The sequence below is a fragment of the Pan troglodytes genome, chromosome 4, assembly GCF_028858775.2.
Source record: "Pan troglodytes isolate AG18354 chromosome 4, NHGRI_mPanTro3-v2.0_pri, whole genome shotgun sequence".
Lineage (NCBI taxonomy): Eukaryota > Metazoa > Chordata > Mammalia > Primates > Hominidae > Pan > Pan troglodytes.
In genome coordinates this window covers 112,251,364-112,272,049 of record NC_072402.2, presented here as the reverse complement: position 1 = coordinate 112,272,049, position 20,686 = coordinate 112,251,364, and the positions used below count along the sequence as shown (strand labels likewise).

Below are 20,686 nucleotides of genomic sequence, written 5' to 3'. Positions count from 1 at the left end.
GTTCTTGTACCAGTATCATGCTGTTTTGGTTACTATAGCCCTGTAGTATAGTTTTAAGTTGGTTAGCATGATGCCTCCAGCTTTGTTCTTGTTGCTTAGGATTGCCTTTGTTACCTTGGGCTCTTTTTTGGTTCCATATGAATTTTAAAATAGTTTTGCCTACTCCTTTAAAAATGTCATTCATAGTTTAAAAGGCATATCATTAAATCTATAAATAGTTTTGGGCAGTATAGCCATTTTCACAATATTGATTCTTTCTATCCATGAGCATGGAATGTTTTTCCATTTGTTTGGACCATCTCTGATTTCTTTTAGCAGTGTTTTGTAGCTTTCCTTGTGGAGATCTTTCATCTCCATACTTAGACGTGTTCCTAAGGTTTTTGTGTTTCTTGTTGTTGTTGTTGTTGCTGCTGTTCTTTTTGTTTTGTTGTTGGCAATTGCAAATGGGATTGCATTTCTGATTTGGCTCTTGGCTTTACTGTTTTTTTGGGGTATAGGAGTGCTAGTGATTTTTGCATTGATTTTATATCCTGAGACTTTGGAGAAGTTGCTTATTAGGTTAAGGATCTTTTGAGCCAAGACTATGGGATTTTCTAGACATAGGATCATGTCAACTACAAAGAGGAATAGTTTGACCTCCTCTCTTCCTGTTTGGATGCCCATTATTTTTTTTCTCTTGCCTGATGGCTCTCTCTAGGTTCTAATACTATGTGAATAGTAGTGGTGAGAGAGGGCATTCTTGTCTTGTGCCAGTTTCCAAGGGGAATGCTTCCAGGTTTTGCCCATTCAGTATGATATCAGCTGTGGGTTTTCCATGTATGGCTCTTATTATTTTGAGGCATGTTCCTTCAATACCTAGTTCATCATGAGTTTTAAAGAGTTTTTAACATGAAGAAGTGTTCAATTTAATGTAAAGTCTTTTCTGCAACTATTAAGATAATTATGTGCTTTTTGTCTTTAGTTCTGTTTATGTGATAAATCACATTTATTGATTTGTGCGTGTTGAACCAACCTTAAATCCCAGGGATAAAGCCTATTTGATCATGGTAGACAAGTTTTTGATATGCTGTTAGGTTTGGTTTGCCAGTATTTCCTTGATGATTTTTGCATTGATGTTCATTGAGGATATTGACCTGAAGTTGTGTGTGTGTGTGTGTGTGTGTATGCACATGCATGTGTGTGTGAGTGTGTGTGTGTGTGTGTGTGTGCTTGCCAGGTTTTGGTATCAGGATGATGCTGGACACACAGAATGCATTAGGGAGGATTTCCTCCTCTTCAATTTTTTTTTTTAACTTTAAGTTCCGGGATACATGTGCAGAACATGCAGGTTTGTTACATAGGTATATGTGTGCCATAGTGGTTTGCTGCACCTATTGACCCATCCTCTAAGTTCCCTCCCCTTGCTCCCCAACCCCCAACAGGCCCTTGTGTGTTGTTCACCTTCCTGTGTCCATGTGTTCTCATTGTTCAACTCCCACTTATGAGTGATAACATGTGGTGGTTGGTTTTCTGTTCCTGTGTTAGTTTGCTGAGGATGATGGCTTCCAGTTTCATCCATGTCCCTGCAAAGGACATGATCTCACTCCTTTTTATGGCTTTGTAGTATTTCATGATGTATGTGTACCACATTTTCTTTATCCAGTCTATCATTGACGGGCATTTGTGTTGGTTCCATGACTTTCCTATTGTTAATAGTGTTTCAGTCAACAAACATGTGCATGTGTCTTTATAGTAGAATGATTTATATTCCTTTGGGTATATACCCAGTAATGAGATTGCTAGGTCAAATGGTATTTCTGTTTCTAGATCCTTGAGGAATCCCATACTGTCTTCCACAGTGGTTGAACTAATTTACGTTCCCATCAACAGTGTAAAAGCATTCCTATTTCTCCACAGCCACACCAGTATCTGTTATTTACTAACTTTTTCATAATAGCCATTCTGACTGTAATGAGATGGTATCTCATTATGGTTTTTATTTGCATTTCTCTAATGATCAATGATATTGAGCTCTTTTTCATATGTTTGTTGGCCATGTAAATGTCTTCTTTTGAGAGGTGTCTCTTCATATCTTCTGCTCATTTTTTGATGGGGTTGTTTATTTATTTCTTGTAAATTTGTTTAAGTTCTTTGTAGATTCTGGATATTAGCCCTTTGTCAGATGGGTAGATTGCAAAAATTTTCTCCCATTCTGTATGCTTCCTGTTTACTCTGATGGTAGTTTATTTTGCTGTGCAGAAGCTCTTTAGTTTAACTAGATCTCATTTGTCAGTTTTGGCATTTGTCGCAATTGCTTTAGGCATTTTCGTCATGAAGTCTTTGCCCATGCCTATGTCCTGAATGACATTGCCTGGGTTTTCTTCTAGGGTTTTTATAGTTTTGGGTTTTACGTTTAAGTCTTTATTCCATCTTGAGTTAATTTTTGTATAAGGTATAAGGAAGAGATCCAGTTTCAGTTTTCTGCATATGGCTAGCCAGTTTTCCCAGCATCATTTATGAAGAGGAGATTCTTTCCACATTGCTTTTGTCAGGTTTGTTGAAGATCAGATGGTTGTAGATGTATGGTGTTATTTCTGAGGTCTCTTTTCTGTTCCATTGGTCTATATCTCTGTTTTGGTACCAGAATCATGCTGTTTTGTTTACTGGTGCCTTGTAATATAGTTTGAAGTCAGGTAGTGTGATACCTCCAGCTTCGTTCTTTTTGCTTAGGATTGTCTTGGCTATATGGGGTCTTCTTTGATTCTAAATGAAATTTAAAGTGTTTTTTTCTAATTATTTGAAGAAAGTCAATGGTAGTGTGATGGGAATAGTATTGAATCTATAAATTACTTTGGGCAGGATGGCCATTTTCACAATATTGATTTTTCCTATCCATGAGGATGGAGTGTTTTTCCATTCGTTTGTGTCCTCTCTGATTTCCTTGAGCAGTGGTTTGTAGTTCTCCTTGAAGAGGTCCTTCATATCTCTTGTTAGCTGTATTCCTACATATTTTATTCTCTTTGTAGTGATTGTGAATGGGAGTTCATTCATGATTTGGCCGTCTGCATGTCTATTGTTGGTGTAAAGCAAGGCTTGTGATTTTTGCACATTAATTTTGTATCCTGAGACTTTGCTGAAGTTGCTTATAAGTGTAAGGAGCTTTAGGCTGAGATGATGGGATTTTCTAAATATAAAATCATGTCATCTACAAACAGAGACAATTCAAATTCCTCTCTTCCTACTTGAATACCCTTTATTTCTTTCTCTTGCCTGATTGCCCTGGGCAAAACTTCCAATAATATGTTGAATAAGAGTGGTGCAAGAGGGCATCCTTGTCTTGTGCTGGTTTTCAAAGGGAACACTTCCAGCTTTTACCCATTCAATATGATATTGGCTGTGGATTTTTCATAAATAGCTCTTATTATTGTGAAATATGTTCCATCAATACCTAGTTTATTGAGAGTTTTTAACATGAAGGGATATTGAATTTCATCAAAGGCCTTTTCTGCATCTATTGAGATAATCATGTGGTTCTTGTCTTTGGTTCTGTTTATGTGATGGATAACATTTATTGATTTGCATATGTTGAACCAGCTTTGCATCCCAGGGATGAAGCTGACTTGATTGTGGTGGAGAAGATTTTTGTGCTGCTGGATTCAGTCTGCCAGTACTTTATTGAGGATTTTGGCATCAATATTCATCAGGGATATTGGCCTGGAGTTTTCTTTTTTTGTTGTCTTTGCCCAGTTTTGGTATCAGGATGATGCTGGCTTCTTAAAATTAGTCCCTCTTTTTCAGTTGTTTGGAATAGTTTTAGAAAAAATGATACCAGCTACTCTTTGTATTTCTGGTAAAATTAGGCTGTGAATCCATCTGGATCTGTGTTTTTTTTTTTATTGGTAGGCTATTAATTACTGCCTCAATTTCAGAACTTGTTACTGGTCTATTCAGGTATTCAACTTCTTGCTGGTTTAGTCTTGGGAGGGTGTATGTGTCCAGGAATTTATCCATTTCTAGATTTTCTAGTTTATTTGTGTAGAGGTGTTTAGAGTATTCTCTGATGGTAGTTTGTATTTTTGTGGGATCAGTGGTGATATCCCCTTATCATCTTTTATTTATTGTGTCTATTTGATTCTTCTTTATTAGTCTAGCTAGCCATCCATTTTATTAATTTTTTTTTAAAAGCTCCTGGATTCGTTGATTTTTTTGAAGGGTTTTTCATGTCTCTATCTCCTGTTCAGCTTTGATCTTAGTTATTTCTGGTGTTTTTGGATTAGTTTGCTCTTGCCTCTCTAGCTCTTTTAATAGGTGATGTTATGGTGTAGATTTGTAATCTTTTAGCTTTCTAATGTGGGCATTTAGTGGTGTAAATTTCCCACTTAACACTGCTTTAGTGGTGTCCCAGAGATTCTGGTACATTGTCTCTTTGTTCTCATTGGTTTCAAAGAAATTCTTGATTCTACATTAAATTCATTATTTACCCAGGAGTCATTGAGGTGCAGGTTGTTCAATTTCCATGTAATTGTGTGGTTTTGAGTGAATTTCTTAATCGTGAGTTCTAATTTGATTGCATTGTGGTGTGAGAGACTGTTTGTCAGGATTTCAGTTCTTTTGCATTTGCTGAGGAGTGTTTTATTTCCCATTATGTAGTCAATTTTAAAATAAGTGCCATGTGACACTGAGAAGAATGTATAGTCTGTTGGTTTGGGGTGGAGAGTTCTGTAGATATCTATTAGGTCCACTTGATCAAGAGCTGAGTTCAATTCCTGAATAACCTTCTTAATTTTCTTTTTCTCTGAACTGTCTAGTATTGACAGTGGGGTGTTAAAGTCTCCCACTATTATTGTGTGGGAGTCTAAGTCTCTTTGTATGTTTCCAAGAACTGGTTTTATGAATCTGGGTGCTCCTGTATGGTATGCATATATATTCAGAATAGTTAGCTCTTCTTGTTGAATTGTTCCCTTTACCATTATGTAATGCCTTTCTTTGTCTTTTTTGATCTTTGTTGTTTAAAGTCTGTTTTGTCAGAGACTAGTATTGCAACCCCTGCTTTCTTTTGGTTTCCATTTTGTTGGCAAATTTTCCTCCATCTCTTTATTTTGAGCCCATGTGTGTCTTTGCACATGAGATGGGTCTCCTGAATACAGCACACTGATGGGTCTTGACTCTATCCAATTTGCCAATCTGTGTCTTTTAATTTAACTAACAATAAGGTTAGTATTGTTATGTTTGAATTTGATCCTGTCATCATGATGCTGTCTGGTTATTTTGCACACTAGTTGATGTGGTTTCTTCAGAGGGTCATTGGTCTTTATATTTGGGTGTGTTTTTGCAGTGGTTGGTACCGGTTTTTCCTTTCCATATTTAGTGCTTCATTCAGGAGCTGTTGCAAGGCAGGCCTGGTGGTAACAAAATCCCTCAACATTTGTTTGTCTGGAAAGGATTTTGTTTCTCCTTTGCTTGTGAATGAAACTTAGTTTGGCTGGATATGAAATTCTGGGTTGAAAATTATTTTCTTTAAGAATGTTGAATACTGGCCCCCAATCTCTTCTGGCTTGTAGTTTCTTCTGAGAGGTCTGCTGTTAGCCTGATGGGCTTCCCTTTGTAGGTTACCTGGCCTTTCTTTCTGGCTGCCCTTAACAGTTTTTCCTTCATTTTGACCTTGCAGAATCTGATGATTAAGTGTTGATTATGTGATGATTATGGGTTGATCTTCTCCTGGAGTATCTTAGTGGTATTCTCTGTATTTTCTGAATTTTCATGTTGGCCTGTCTTGCTAGGTTGGGGAAGTTCTCCTGGATAATATCCTGAAGTGTGTTTTCTACCTTCTTTCCATTATCCCCATCTCCTCCACGTACTCTAATCAATCATAGGTTTGTTCTTTTTGTGAAGTCCCATATTTAATGGAAGCTTTGTTCGTTCCTTTTTATTCTTTTTTCTCTATTCTTGTCTGCATGTCTTATTTCATTAAGTTGATCTTCAATCTCTGATATCCTTTCTTCTGCTTAATCAATTCGGCTACTGATACTTGTGTATGCTTCACGAAGTTCTCATGCTGTGTTTTTCAGCTCTATCAGATTATTTATGTTCCTCTCTAAACTGGTTATTATAGTTAGCAGCTCCTCTAACTTTTTATCAAGTTTCTTAAGTTCTTTGCATTGGGTTACAACATGCTCCTTTACCTCAGCAGAGTTTTTTATTACTCATCTTCTGAAACTTACTTCTATCAATTCATCCATCTCATACTCCTTCCAGTTCTGCATCCTTGCTAGAGAGGCACTGCAATCATTTGGAGGAGAAGAGGCAGTCTGGCCTTTTGGGTTTTCAGCATTTAATCATTGATTCTTTCTCAGCTTCATGAGTTTGTCTAGTTTTGATCTTTGAGGCTGCTGCTTTGGATGGGCTTTTTATGGGGACTTTTTTTTGTCGATGCTGTTATTGCTTTGTTTTTCTTTCAAGGGTCAGGTCTCTGTTCTGTAGGACTGCTATGGTTTGCTGGGGGTTCACTTCAGGCCCTGTTCATCTGGTTTGCTACTGTGCCTGGAGATGCCACTCAAGGAGGCTGGAGAACAGCAAAGATGGGTGCCTCCTCCTTCTGGGATCTCTGACCTCAAGTAACACCAACCTGATGCCAGTAGGATCATTCCTCTATAGGCTGTCTGACAACCCTTGTCAGACGGTCTCACCCAGCTGGGTGGCATGGGGAACAGGACCCATTTAATGAAGCACTTGACTGTCTCTTGGTGGAGGGGGTGTGCTTCACTGGGGTGAAACCTACTTGTCTGTAGCTGCCAGGAGGAAAGGCTAAGTCTGCTGGTCCAGAGTCTGTGGCCACCCCTCCCTCTAGGGCTCAGGCCCTTGGAGATCAAGGTTCTGTCCATAAGCCTCTGGCTGGAGTTGGAGTTCCTGCTGGGAAGCCCCACCCAGTGAAGAAGGATGGGTCAGGGTCAGGCCTGTGGAGGCAGTCTGGCCGCAGTCTGCCACAGCCAGTGTTTTGGACTGCGGGGGACACCTCTTGGGACCAAGCCATCCAGCTTCCCTGGCTCCAGCGGGGAAATGCATGGCCTGGAGCTATAGAGATGAATGCTACCCTTCCCCAATCCAGGGAGCTTAGCATGTTAGGCATTTATGAGCCCCAGTGCTGGCTGCTGCCCCTCCCCCAGGAGCTCAAAGGGCTTAGCAGACAGCTGCAACTGTGGTGCTGGTCTCCTCTCCTCTCAGGAGCTCAGGAGGCTTAGGCAGGTTCCAGCTGAGAGGCTTTTGAGGATCCGCAGGGCTCCAAGATTGGGATCCTAGGACCTGCTGACATGGGTTTGTGAGTGGGTTGTAAAGTTCTGTGGAAAAAGCATGGTTTCCCTGGCTGGGTAGCACACTACCTCACTGCCTCCCTTGGCTGGGGGCCGTGGGGTGGGATCTCCCCTGCCCTGTGTGGCTCTCAGATGGGCCACTGTACCACACTGCCCTTGCTTCCTCTCCATGCATCATGCCAGCCACCTAGTCAGTTCTGATGAGAGAACCTGCATACCCTGGTTGCTGGTGAAGGATTCACATGCTAATTATGGTTCTTTTCCATAGGAGCCTCTGATCACTGCTGTTTGTAGTCGGCCATCTTGGCCCTGCCCCTTCTCCTTAACATTTATGGAATAGTTTCAACAGGAACTGTATCATGTCTTCATTGTACATCAGGTAGAACATAGCTGTGAGGTCTTCTGATTATGAAGTTTTTTTGGTTAGTAGGCTATTTATTACTGCCTCAATTTCAGAACTTGTCATTGGTCTATTCCGTGATTCAGTTTCTTCCTTCTTCAGTTGTAAGAGGGTCTATGTGTCTAGGAATTTATCCACTACTTCTAGATTTTCTAGTTTACGTGCATAAAGGTGTTCATAATGTTCTCTGGTGTTTGTATTTCTGTGTGATCAGTGGTATTATCCCCCTTGTCACTTCTGATTGTGTTTATGTGAATCTTCTTTTTTTTTTCTTATTAGTCTAGCTAGTGGTCTATTTTCTTAATTAAAAAAAACTAGCTCCTGGATTCGTTGATCTTTTGAATGATTTTGCATGTCTCAGTCTCCTTCAGTTCACCTCTGATTTTGGTTATTTCTTGTCTTCTTCTAGCCTTGGGGTTGGTTTGCTCTTGTTTCTCTATTTCTTTTCATTGTGACCCTAGGTTGTTAAATTGAGATTCTCTAACTTTGATGTGGGCATTTAGTGCTATAAATTTCCCTCTCAACATTGCCTTAGCTGTGTCCCCAGATTCTGGTATGTTGTATCTTTGTTATAGTTACTTTCAAATAATGTCTTGATTTCTGCCTTAATTTCATTGTTTACCCAAAAGTAATTCAAGAGTAGATTATTTCATTTCCAAGTAATTGTATGGTTTTGAGTAAATTTCTTAGTCCTGATTTCTAATTTGATTATGCTGTGGTCTACGAAATAGATTGTTAGGATTTCAGTTTTTTCCATTTAGCTGAATAGTTTTTTTTGTTGTTGTTGTTGTTTTTTGGAGACAGAGTCTCGCTCTGTCGCCCAGGCTGGAGTGCAGTGGTGCTGTCTCGGCTCATTGCAAGCTCCGCCTCCTGGGTTAATGCCATTCTCCTGCCTCAGCCTCCAGAGTAGCTGGGACTACAGGCACCCGCCACTGTGCCCAAATAATTTTTTTTATATTTTTAGTAGAGATGGAGTTTCACCGTGTTAGCCAGGATGGTCTTGATCTCCTGACCTCGTGATCCACCCACCTCAGCCTCCCAAAGTACTGGGATTACAGGCATGAGCCACCACACCTGGCCTAGCTGAAGAGAGTTTTATTTCTGATTATGTGATCGATTTTAGAGTAAGTGCTGTATGGTGATGAGAAAAATTGTATATCTGTTGTTTCTGGGTGGAGAGATCTGTAGATGTCTGTCAGGTCCATTTGACCAAGTGTTGAGTTCAGGACCTGATTATATTTGTTAATTTCCTGTCTTGATGATTTGTCTAATATTGTCAATGGAATGTTAAAGTCTCCCACTATTATTGCATGGGGGTCTAAATCTCTTTGAAGGTCTCTAAGAACTTGCTTTCCAAATCTGGGTGTTCATGCATTAGATGCATATATATTTAGATTGTTAGGTATTGTATAACATGGTCTTCTTTATTTCTATTAAGGCTTTTTGTCTAACAGTATGCCTGTTTACTATAACTATACAAGCTTCCTTTTGTTTCCTTTTGTTTAGTTTTCTTCATGATATTTTTTAACCCTTCTATCTTCATAAGTTCTGTATCTTTATATCTTTGAGATGTCTCTTGAAACTGCACAGAGTTGAGTTTAATATTTTAAACATTATGATTGTGTTAGCATTTGGAAATTTAACATCTTGAAATTTACCCTAAATTTGATATGTGTGGTTTTAATTTCACATCCTCACTCTATATTTGATGATGTTCAGCATTTTTCCTCTTTTCTTTGCCTGGATTAATTTTTCATTACATGCTTTCATCCTCTATTAGCTTATTATTTGTATATAATTTTACTTTTATTAATAGCTGTCATAGTATTCATCCTTGACTTAATGTTTGTTATAAGTTTGTTTTTCTCTCTTCCCTGAGACTGTAAGAATCCTAAAATTCTTTAAGTCTTTTTACCTCCTTTCTCACTTACACTATTGTTTATGAGTGTATATTAAATATATGTTTAAGACTCACAGTCCATTATTGCTAATGTTTTTGACTTCGAATATTTATTTCAATTTCCCACATGTTTATTCTTTAGGTTGCTCTTCATTTATTGTATCTCTGAGCTTCTCCCTGGGATAATTTTTTTTCTTCTGCCTAATGAAATTCCTGTACTATTTCTTTGATAATAAAGTTCCGCTTTTATTTTTCTAAAAAGTATTTTCTTTTACATTTATTTTTCTGGGAAAATATTTGCCGGTTTTGGAATATTAGATTGGCAGTTATAGCTTCTGTGATTAATTTTGTTGAACTTAGCTCCAATTCTATTTTCGATTGTTTGAAAGTGAGTTGTCTTTTATTCCTCCAGCATTTAAAAATAATCACTTTGGAAGTGAACAGACACTTTTCAAAAGAAGACATACAGGCAGCCAAAAACCATATAAACAGAAAAGCTCAACATCCCTAATCATTAGAAAAATTCAAAGCAAAACCACAATGAAATACCATGTCATACAAGTCAGAATGGCTACTATTAAAAAGTTAAAAAAAATAAAAGTTGCTGGCAAGGTTGCAGAGAAAAGCAAACTCTTCTATACTGTTGATGGGAGTATAAATCAGTTCAACCATTGTAGAAGCAGTGTGGTGATTCCTCAAAGAGCAACAAACAGGACTACCATTAGACCCATCAATCCAACCATTACTGGGTATATACCCAAAGGAAGATAAATCATTCTGCCATAAAGACACATGCATATGTACATTCATTGCAGCACTATTCACAATAGCAAAGATATGGAATCAACCTAAATGCCCATCACTGGCAGATTGGATAAAGAAAATGTAGTACTTATACACCATGGAATGCTATGCAGCCATAAAAAAGAATGAGAACATGTCCTTTGCAGGGTTGTGGATGCAGCTGGAGGCCATTATCCTCAGCAAACTAATGCAGGAACAGAAAACCAAATGCCATGTGTTCTTATAAGTGGAAGCTAATGATTAGAACACATGGATTCAACAAGGGGAACAACAGACACTGGGGCCTATTGGAGGGTGGTGGATAGGAGGAGGGAAAGGATTAGGAAAAAATAGCTATTGGGTACAGAGCGTAGTACCTCAGTGATGAAATAATTGGTACAACAAACCCCCATGACACACATTTACCTATATAACAAACCTGCACATCCTGCACATGTACCCCTAAACTTAAAGTTAAAAAAAAAATCACTTAGTTTTTTATTTTGACAACTTTATGTGTTTTAGTGGGTTTTCATTGCATTAATCATGTTTAGAGTTCATACTTTCTTAAAAATTGTAGTGATGTATTTCCTCAGTTTTGTAGAATTCTCAGCCATTAAATTTTAAAATACTGCTTCCATTACATTTTCTTGTATCTCTTTTTTCCTGGGGTTGTAATTACAGATATGTTACATTTTTTTCCCACTGCATTCTTCTTACACTCCTTTGCCTCCTGTTCCTTTTGTCTGTTATATCTTTTTCTGTGCTTTTGGCCTTTTTAAATATTGATCCTTCATTATTGATATTTTCTCTGACCTTTCTTGAAATTCATTAAATCGCCCTTTTGCTCTGTCTAATCTGCTTTTAATTTTATCTCTTTAATATCAGTTATTTTATTTTTCATTTTTAGGATTTTAATGAGTTCTCCTTTCCTATTTTTGGAGAAAATCCCAATCTATTTTTTGAACTTATGTAGTTAACTTAAAATCTATGTCTTATGAGTCTATTATGAAGGTCTCTTATAGGTTTATTTCTATCGTATGTTGTTTTTCCTGGCTTTATAAAATGTTCTCCTCAGTAGCTGGTAATTTTTTAAATTGGGTTCAGGTTACAGTATATGAAAGACTTAGAGATGATGTGAGCATAAAATTTTGTTTTCTGTCTTATCCTTTGCAGAAGATTCATTTTTATTTCTCACAGTCATCAGATCATCTTACTCAATTAGGATTGGAATTGATATGCCTGGGCTTTAGGCTCGTAAACAGGGTTGATTTCTAGTCCACCCCTTTTTGCAAGGTGGTTGATTTCAGGGTTGATTTCTAGTCCACCCCTTTTGGTAAGTCTCCTTCTTCTTCCTTTGTTGCTCTGAATTCACATTCATATTTCTCTTTTGCTTTGACTGTCAAGAGCTCTGAACAGCTTCTCAGTGTCTAAGCAGGCACTTACAGAACTGGTAGATAACCTGGGTAAAAGCAAGCTCAGTTATCTGGTTTTTCTTTGTCTCCCAGATATTGGCCTGTAATTCTTCACTCTTTTTTTATAAGCTGCCAAGACCAGCTCGGTCAGGGAGACCCTAATCCAGTGGTGCTAGAGGAATTATAGACATACACACAGAAATATAGAGGTGTGAAGTGGGAAATCAGGGATCTCACAACCTTCAGAGCTGACAGCCTCAAACAGAGATTTACCTACATATTTATTAGCAGCAAGCTGGTGATAAGCATTGTTTCTACAGATAATAGATTAACTAAAAGTATTCCTTATGGGAAACAAAGGGATGGGATGAAATAAAGGGATGGATTTGGCTAGTTATCTACAGTAGGAGCATGTACTTAAGGCACAGATCACTCATGCTATTGTTCGTGGTTTAAGAACACCTTTAAGTGGTTTTCTGCCCTGGGCAGGCCAGCTGTTCCTTGCCCTCATTCTGGTAAATCCACAACCTTCCAGCCTGGGCATCATGACCATCATGAGCATGTCACAGTGCTGCAGAGATTTTGTTTATGGCCAGTTTTGGGGCCAGTTTATGGCCAGATTCTGGGGGGCCTGTTCCCAACTTCACCTCAGTGATACCTTCAAATGGATGTTCCCTTAAACTTTTATCTAGCTATATTTTCATCAAGAACGTTGATGATAATTCCTTGTCTCCCATTACTGGAACTGGAACTCTGTGTTTAATAGGATATTGGTGGAAAGGACAGTGATCTGAACATGACATGGAAGAAGTCAAGTTTGGATATGTTGGCAGGACATGGATGACTAACTTGTCTAAAATAGCTCACTCAGTATGGGGATAACAGGAAAAATTAATGTCCATTGAGATCAGATGGTTGGTTGGCCTTATGTTCACAGACAGAAGCTTAGACTTTATTCTTTCGGTGAGTGGTAAAGTACTTGGGATTTTGGAGCAGGGAATGAAATGATTTAAGAGGCATTTTTAAAAGATGAATCTAACAGAATACTGCCCTGCATGCACTGATGTCATAGCATATTATATCTGAGGTCAAGAAGAGAATATAGTCTCACAGAAAGAATATATCATTCTTGGTTCTGGTGTCTTTTCTTGCCCAAGTTTTATTTTATAGAAACTCTAAAACAGGGTAGATTTCTAGTCTCCCTTTTTGGAAAGGTGTCTCCCTCTCTCTGTTGCATGCCTTGCTCCAAACTCAAATTCATAATTCTCTTTTGCTGTGAATGTCAAAAGCTTGGCTCAACTGTTCATGCCTAGGAACAGCTAATTTATTGTACACTTGGATATCAGAAGTAATTTTGGGTGATGGGATATTCTGAATATTTAGATTATGTTAAAAGCCAGTAGTCAATGGGGAGAAAGACCGTTTTCTTCCTTAAGAACTGAAAATCTAGGGGGCCCTCAAAATTGGTATATGTCTAAGCTGTAGATCTGATTCTTAGATTCCTGCAGATATCTGCAAAGAGTTGATTTAAGTCATTTTTAAATCATTAAATCTGATGATTCATGCCTCCCCCTCATGGCAGATTGTAAAGTCATTATTTACATTACACATATTCCTTTCTTCATCGGAGGAGCTCCAATGCTTTGGAACTGAGAATATCAGAGCCATAAGGAACATTAGAAATCATTTTAGCTCAAATTCCTAAATTTACAGGTCTAGAACTAAAGCCCAGATTACTTATGGGACATATCGAAAGTCATACAGGTGGCTAGTAGCAGAACTGGCAATGGAACTAGTGTAATTTGGATAGTAGTCTTCAAGAGCATTTTGTATTCCAAAAGAAATTTTTGAAGATTTAACAGGTTAAGGATAACTATGAATACATAAACTAGAAAGTTAAATAGATTATTAGTTCTGAGACAGGAAAATACCAAATTTTAAAATTTCTGTATAAAATTCTTTTTTTTTTTTTTTTTTTATTTTTATTTTTATTTTTTTTTATTTTTTATTATACTTTAAGTTTTAGGGTACATGTGCATAAAAATTCTAAGCGTATAGATCAAAGATGGAATTCAGGGTACCCCCTAAAATAACCTGTATAATACTATGTTCCGTGCGTTTGTCTCTGGTAAAGATACGGTTTTCTTCCAGTTCTCAAAGGAGTCCATGAATTAGAAAAGATTAAGAACTACAATATATAACTTTTTAGATTAGAATTAAAATCTAGCAGTCATTGATTCAGCAATGTTAGTTTAATGCTATCTCCTTGCCAGAAACTTTGTTAAAGGCTGTGGATATAGAAATAAATGATGCAGTTTCCGCCATGAAGGACCCTACATTCTAGCTTTGGAGATAGGTATGTGATGTGACAAGTAAGTGATACAAACTACTATTTGGATTATCTCATTCCCAGTTCAGTTACTTGTATATCAGATCAATATCATTGTGATAGCCTGAATAGAAAATTGGAGTAATTATAGAATTAATCTAATTTTAAGATTTCTGTACAGACTTCAACTGATGTGGGTATATCCAACATTATCCAAACATATTTTACCTAAACGCTGCAGAGACCCAGATCTGGTTTCTACATATGGGGCCATGTCTTACCCATTTTTTGATCTGACATCCGGTAGAATGTCAGACATAGAAGGGGTTCCCAATAAAAAGTTGTTAACTTTTGTCAATATTTTCTTTTTTTTTGTAATTTTTTAAATTTTGTACATACATGGTAGGTATATATATTTATAGGGTACATCTTACTGCCTTACATAAAAATTAGCAAATCAGTTACTTTTCCCTAGGGATAAGTGAAGAGATTTTTTTTTCTCCAGGTGGACTATAGCAATAAAGAAGCTGATAGCTTGAATAGTTAATCACAACATTAGAATGGCCATTCACCAAAAATAACTTGTTTGGAAAATTTTTAACTACATCAAGTACAACATTTCTTAAATCAAGTCCACAATGCCAGTAGCTGTCAGTTTGTTTGGGTGGCAAAGTATCCTAAATTGCAAGTTATATGAAGGTAACAAAAATAATGAAACACTTCTAAGGCTCTTCACTCTTGCTAAAAAATACAATGACGGAATATATAGATAGCAAATGTGAATTTAATAATCAGAGTCTGTGAAATTGCAAAGGATATTTTCTGAATAAAAGTGACATTTTCCTTTATGCTTAAGGGTAAAAAGTACATAGCATAAAAGGTAAAACCTCCACTGATGCTTCTAGTGAAAATAGCTTCTCCAAGAATTGCAGTAGACCCATGATGGTGTTAGTTTACCTCAAACAGAACAGTCTAGCCTGGAGACTCCATCAGAGAATGTGCATAACATACGATGAAAAAAAACATCTGAGGCGGTTCCAAGATGGCCAAATAGGAACAGCTCCAGTCTACAGCTCCCAGTGTGAGTGACGCAGGACAGGTGATTTCTGCATTTCCAACTGAGGTACCAGGTTCATCTCACTGGGGCTTGCCAGACAGTGGGTGCAGGACAGTGGGTGCAGCACAGTGAGCATGAGCCGAAGCAGGGCGAGGCATCGCCTCACCCAGGAAATGCAAGGGATCAGGGAATTCCCTTTCATAGCCAAGCAAAGCAGTGACAGACAGCACCTGGAAAATCGGATCACTCCCACCCTAATACTGAGCTTTTCCAATTGTCTTAGCAAACGGCACACCAGGAGATTATATCCCACAGATGGCCTCAGAGGGTCCCCTTCCCACGGAGCCTTGCTCATTGCTAGCACAGCAGTCTGAGATCGAACTGCAAGGTGGCAGCGAGGCTGGAGGAGGGGCGCCTGCCATTGCTGAGGCTTGAGTAGGTAAACAAAGTGGCTGGGAAGCTCGAACTGGGTGGAGCCCACTGCAGCTCAAGAAGGCCTGCCTGCCTCTGTAGACTCCACCTCTGGGGGCAGGACATAGCCAAAGAAAAGGCAGCAGAAACCTCTGCAGACTTAAATGTCCCTGTCTGACAGCTTTGAAGAGAGTAGTGGTTCTCCCAGCACAGAGTTTGAGATCTGAGAATGGACAGACTGCCTCCTCAAGTGGGTCCCTGACCCCTGAGTAGCCTATCTGGCAGGCACCCCCAGTAGGGGCAGACTCACACCTCACACGGCCAGGTACCCCTCTGAGACGAAACCTCCAGAGGAACGATTGGACAGCAACATTTACTGTTCAGCAATATTCACTGTTCTGCAGCCTCCGCTGCTGATACCCAGGCAAACAGCATCTGGAATGGACCTCCAGCAAACTCCAACAGACCTGCAGCTGAGGGTCCTGACTGTCGAAAGGAAAACTAACAAACAGAAAGGACATCCACACCAAAACCCCATCTGTATGTCACCATCATCAAAGACCAAAGGTAGATAAAACCACAAAGATGGGGGAAAAAAAAGAACAGAAAAACTGAAAATTCTAAAAATCAGAGCATGTCTTCTCTTCCAAAGGAATGCAGCTCCTCACCTGCAATGGAACAAAGCTGGATAGAGAATGACTTTGACGAGTTGAGAGAAGAAGGCTTCAGATAATCAAACTTCTCCAAGCTAAAGGAGGAAGTTCGAACCCATCACAAAGAAGTTAAAAACCTTGAAAAAAGACTAGACAAATGGCTAACTAGAATAACCAATGCAGAGAAGTCCTTAAAGGACCTGATGGAGCTGAAAACCATGGCACGAGAACTATGTGACAAATGCACATGCTTCAGTAATCAATTCGATCAGCTGGAAGAAAGGGTATCAGTGATTGAAGATCAAATCAATGAAATGAAGCAAGAAGAGAAGTTTAGAGAAAAAAGAATAAAAATCAAGGAACAAAGCCTCCAAGAAATATGGGACTATGTGAAAAGACCAAATCTACATCTGATTGGTGTACCTGAAAGTGACAGGGAGAATGGAACCAAGTTGGAAAACATTCTTCAGGATATTGTTCAGGAGAACATACCCAGCGTAGCAAGACAGGCCAACATTCAAATTCAGGAAATACAGAGAACACCACAAAGATACTCCTTGAGAAGACGAACTCCAAGACACATGATTGTCAGATTCACCAAAGTTGAAATGAAGGAAAAAATGTTAAGTGCAGCCAGAGAGAAAGGTCGGGATACCAACAAAGGGAAGCCCATCAGACTAACAGCTGATCTCTCTGCAGAAACTCTATAAGCCAGAAGACAGTGGGGACCAATATTTAACTTTCTTAAAGAAAATAATTTTCAACCCAGAATTTCATACCCAGCCAAACTAAGCTTCATAAATGAAGGAGAAATAAAATACTTTACAGACAAACAAATGCTGAGAGATTTTGTCACCACCAGGCCTTCCCTACAAGAGCTCCTGAAGGAAGCACTCAACATGGAAAGGAACAATTGGTACTAGCCACTGCAAAAACATTCCAAATTGTAAAGACCATTGATGCTAGGAAGAAACTGCATCAACTAACAAGCAAAATAACCAGTTAACATCATAACGACAGGATCAAATTCACACATAACAATATTAACCTTAAATGTAAATGGGCTAAGTGCTCCAATTAAAAGACACAGACTGGCAAATTGGATAAAGAGTCAAGACCCATCAGTGTGCTGTATTCGGGAAACCCATCTCACATGCAGAGACACACATAGGCTCAAAATAAAGGATGGAGGAAGATCTACCAAGCAAATGGGAAACAAAAAAGGCAGGGGTTGCAATCCTAATCTCGGATAAAACAGACTTTAAACCAACAAAAATCAAAAGAGACAAAGAAGGCCATTACATAATGGTAAAGGGATCAATTCAACAAGAAGAGCTAACTATCCTAAATATATGTGCACCCAATACAGGAGCACCCAGATTCATAAAGCAAGTCCTTAGAGACTTACAAAGAGACTTAAACTCCCACACAACAATAATGGGAGACTTTAACACCCCACTGTCAACATTAGACAGATCAATGAGACAGAAAGTTAACAAAGATATCCAGGAATTGAATTCTTCTCTGCACCAAGTGGACCTAATAGAAATCTACAGAACTCTCCACCCCAAATCAACAGAATATACATTCTTCTCAGCACCACACTACACTTATTCCAAAATTGACCACATAGTTGGAAGTAAAGCACTCCTCAGCAAATGTAGAAGAACAGAAATTATAACAAACAGTCTCTCATACCACAGTGCAATCAAACTAGAACTCAGGATTGAGAAATTCACTCAAAACCTCTCAACTACATGGAAACTGAACAACCTGCTCCTGAATGACTACTGGGTACATAACGAAATGAAGGCAGAAATAAAGATGTTCTTTGAAACCAATGAGAACAAAGACACAACATACCAGAATCTCTGGGACACATTTAAAGCAGTGTGTAGAGGGAAATTTCTAGCACTAAATGCTCACAAGAGAAAGCAGGAAAGATCTAAAATTGACACAGTAACATCACAATTAAAGAACTAGAGAAGCAAGAGCAAACACATTCAAAAGCTAGCAGAAGGCAAGAAATAACTAAGATCAGAGCAGAACTGAAGGAAATCGAGACACAAAAAACCCTTCAAAAAATCCATGAATCTAGGAGCTGGTTTTTTGAAAGGATCAACAAAATTGATAGACTGCTAGCAAGACTAATAAACAAGAAAAGACAGAAGAATCAAATAGATGCAATAAAAATGATAAAGGGGATATCACCACTGATCCCACACAAATACAAACTACCATCAGAGAATAATATAAACACCTCTACACAAATAAACTAGAAAATCTAGAAGAAATGGATAAATTCCTCGACAAATACACCTTCCCAAGACTAAACCAGGAAGAAGCTGAATCTCTGAATAGACCAATAACAGACTCTGAAATTGAGGCAATAATTAATAGGTTCCCAACCAAAAAAAGTCCAGGGAACAGACAGATTCACAGCCGAATTCTACCAGAGGTACAAGGAGGAGCTGGTACCATTCCTTCTGAAACTATTCCAATCAATAGAAAAAGAGGGAATCCTCCCTAACTCATTTTATGAGGCCAGCATCATCCTGATACCAAAGCCTGGCACAGACACACACACAGAAAAGGGAATTTTAGACCCATATCCCTGATGAACATTGATGCAAAAATCCTCAATAAAATACTGGCAAACCCGAATCCAGCAGCACATCAAAAAGCTTATCCACCATGATAATGTGGGCTTCATCCCTGGGATGAAAGTCTGGTTCAACATACACAAATCAATAAACGTAATCCAGCATATAGACAGAACCAAAGACAAAAACCACATGATTATCTCAACAGATCCAGAAAAGGCCTTTGACAAAATTCAACAACCCTTCATGCTAAAAACTCTCAATAAATTAGGTATTGATGGGAGGTATCTCAAAATAATAAGAGCTATTTATGACACACCCACAGCCAATATCATACTGAATGGGCAAAAACTGGAAGCATTCCCTTTCAAAACTAGCATAAGACAGGGATGCCCTCTCTCACCACTCCTATTCAACACAGTGTTGGAAGTTCTGGCCAGGGCAATCAGGCAGGAGAAGGAAATAAAGGGTATTCATTTAGGAAAAGAGGAAGTCAAATTGTCCCTGTTTGCAGATAACATGATTTTATATCTAGAAAACCCCATCGTCTTAGCCCAAAATCTCCGTGAGCTGATAAGCAACTTCAGCAAAGTCTCAGGATGCAAAATCAGTGTGCAAAAATCACAAGCGTTCTTATACACCAATAACAGACAAACAGAGAGCCAAATCATGAGTGAACTCCCATTCACAATTGCTTCAAAGAGAATAAAATACCTAGGAATCCAACTTACAAGGTATGTGAAGGACCTCTTCAAGGAGAACTACAAACCACTGCTCAACGAAATAAAAGAGGATACAAACAAATGGAAGAACATTCCATGCTCATGGATAGGAAGAATCAATATCGTGAAAATGGCCATACTGCCCAAGTTAATTTACAGATTCAATGCCATCCCCATCAAGCTACCAATGACTTTCTTCACAGAATTGGAAAAAAACTACTTTAGAGTTCATATGGAACCAAAAAAGAGCCCACATTGCCAAGTCAATCCTAAGCCAAAAGAACAAACCTGGAGGCATCACACTTCCTGACTTCAAACTATACTACAAGGCTACAGTAACCAAAACAGCATGGTACTGGTACCAAAGCAGAGATATAGACCAATGCAAAAGAACAGAGCCCTCAGAAATAATACCACACATCTACAACTATCTGATCTTTGACAAACCTGACAAAAACAAGAAATGGGGAAAAGATTCCCTATTTCAAAAACGGTGCTGGGAAAACTGACTAGCCATATGTAGAAAGCTGAAACTGGATCCCTTCCTTACACCTTATACAAAAATTAATTCAAGATGGATCAAAGACTTAAATGTTAGACCTAAAACCATAAAATCCCTAGAAGAAAACCTAGGCAATACCATTCAGGACATAGGCATGGGCAAGGTCTTCATGTCTATAACACCAAAAGCAATGGCAACAAAAGCTAAAATTGACAAATGGGATCTAATTAAACTCAAGAGCTTCTGCACAGCAAAAGAAACTACCATCAGAGTGAACAGGCAACCTACAGAATGGGAGAAAATTTTTGCAAGCTACTCATCTGACAAAGGGCTAATATCCAGAATCTACAAAGAACACAAACAAATTTACAAGAAAAAAACAAGCAACCCCATCAAAAAGTGGGCAAAGGATATGAACAGACACTTCTCAAAAGAAGATATTTATGCAGCCAACAGACACATGAAAAAATGCTCATCATCACTGGCCATCAGAGAAATGCAAATCAAAACCACAATGAGATATCATCTCACACCAGTTAGAATGGCGATCATTAAAAAGTCAGGAAACAACAGGTGCTGGAGAGGATGTGGAGTAATAGGAACACTTTTACACTGTTGGTGGGAC

The 20,686-nt window shown here is 38.5% G+C and overlaps 1 long non-coding RNA gene across 3 annotated transcripts in view; it reads left to right on the top strand.

The window, feature by feature from the left end:
* LOC107974810 (uncharacterized) overlaps window positions 1-20,686 on the top strand; it is a 220,717-nt gene that overhangs the window by 116,410 nt on the left and 83,621 nt on the right. Inside the window, exon 4 of one of the 3 annotated variants that reach the window (XR_008548060.2) lies at window positions 14,058-14,140. The exons of the other annotated variants lie outside the window; for them this stretch is intronic. This is a non-coding gene — a long non-coding RNA (uncharacterized LOC107974810). The remainder of the gene's footprint in view (window positions 1-14,057; window positions 14,141-20,686) is intronic. 3 annotated transcript variants of the gene reach the window in all.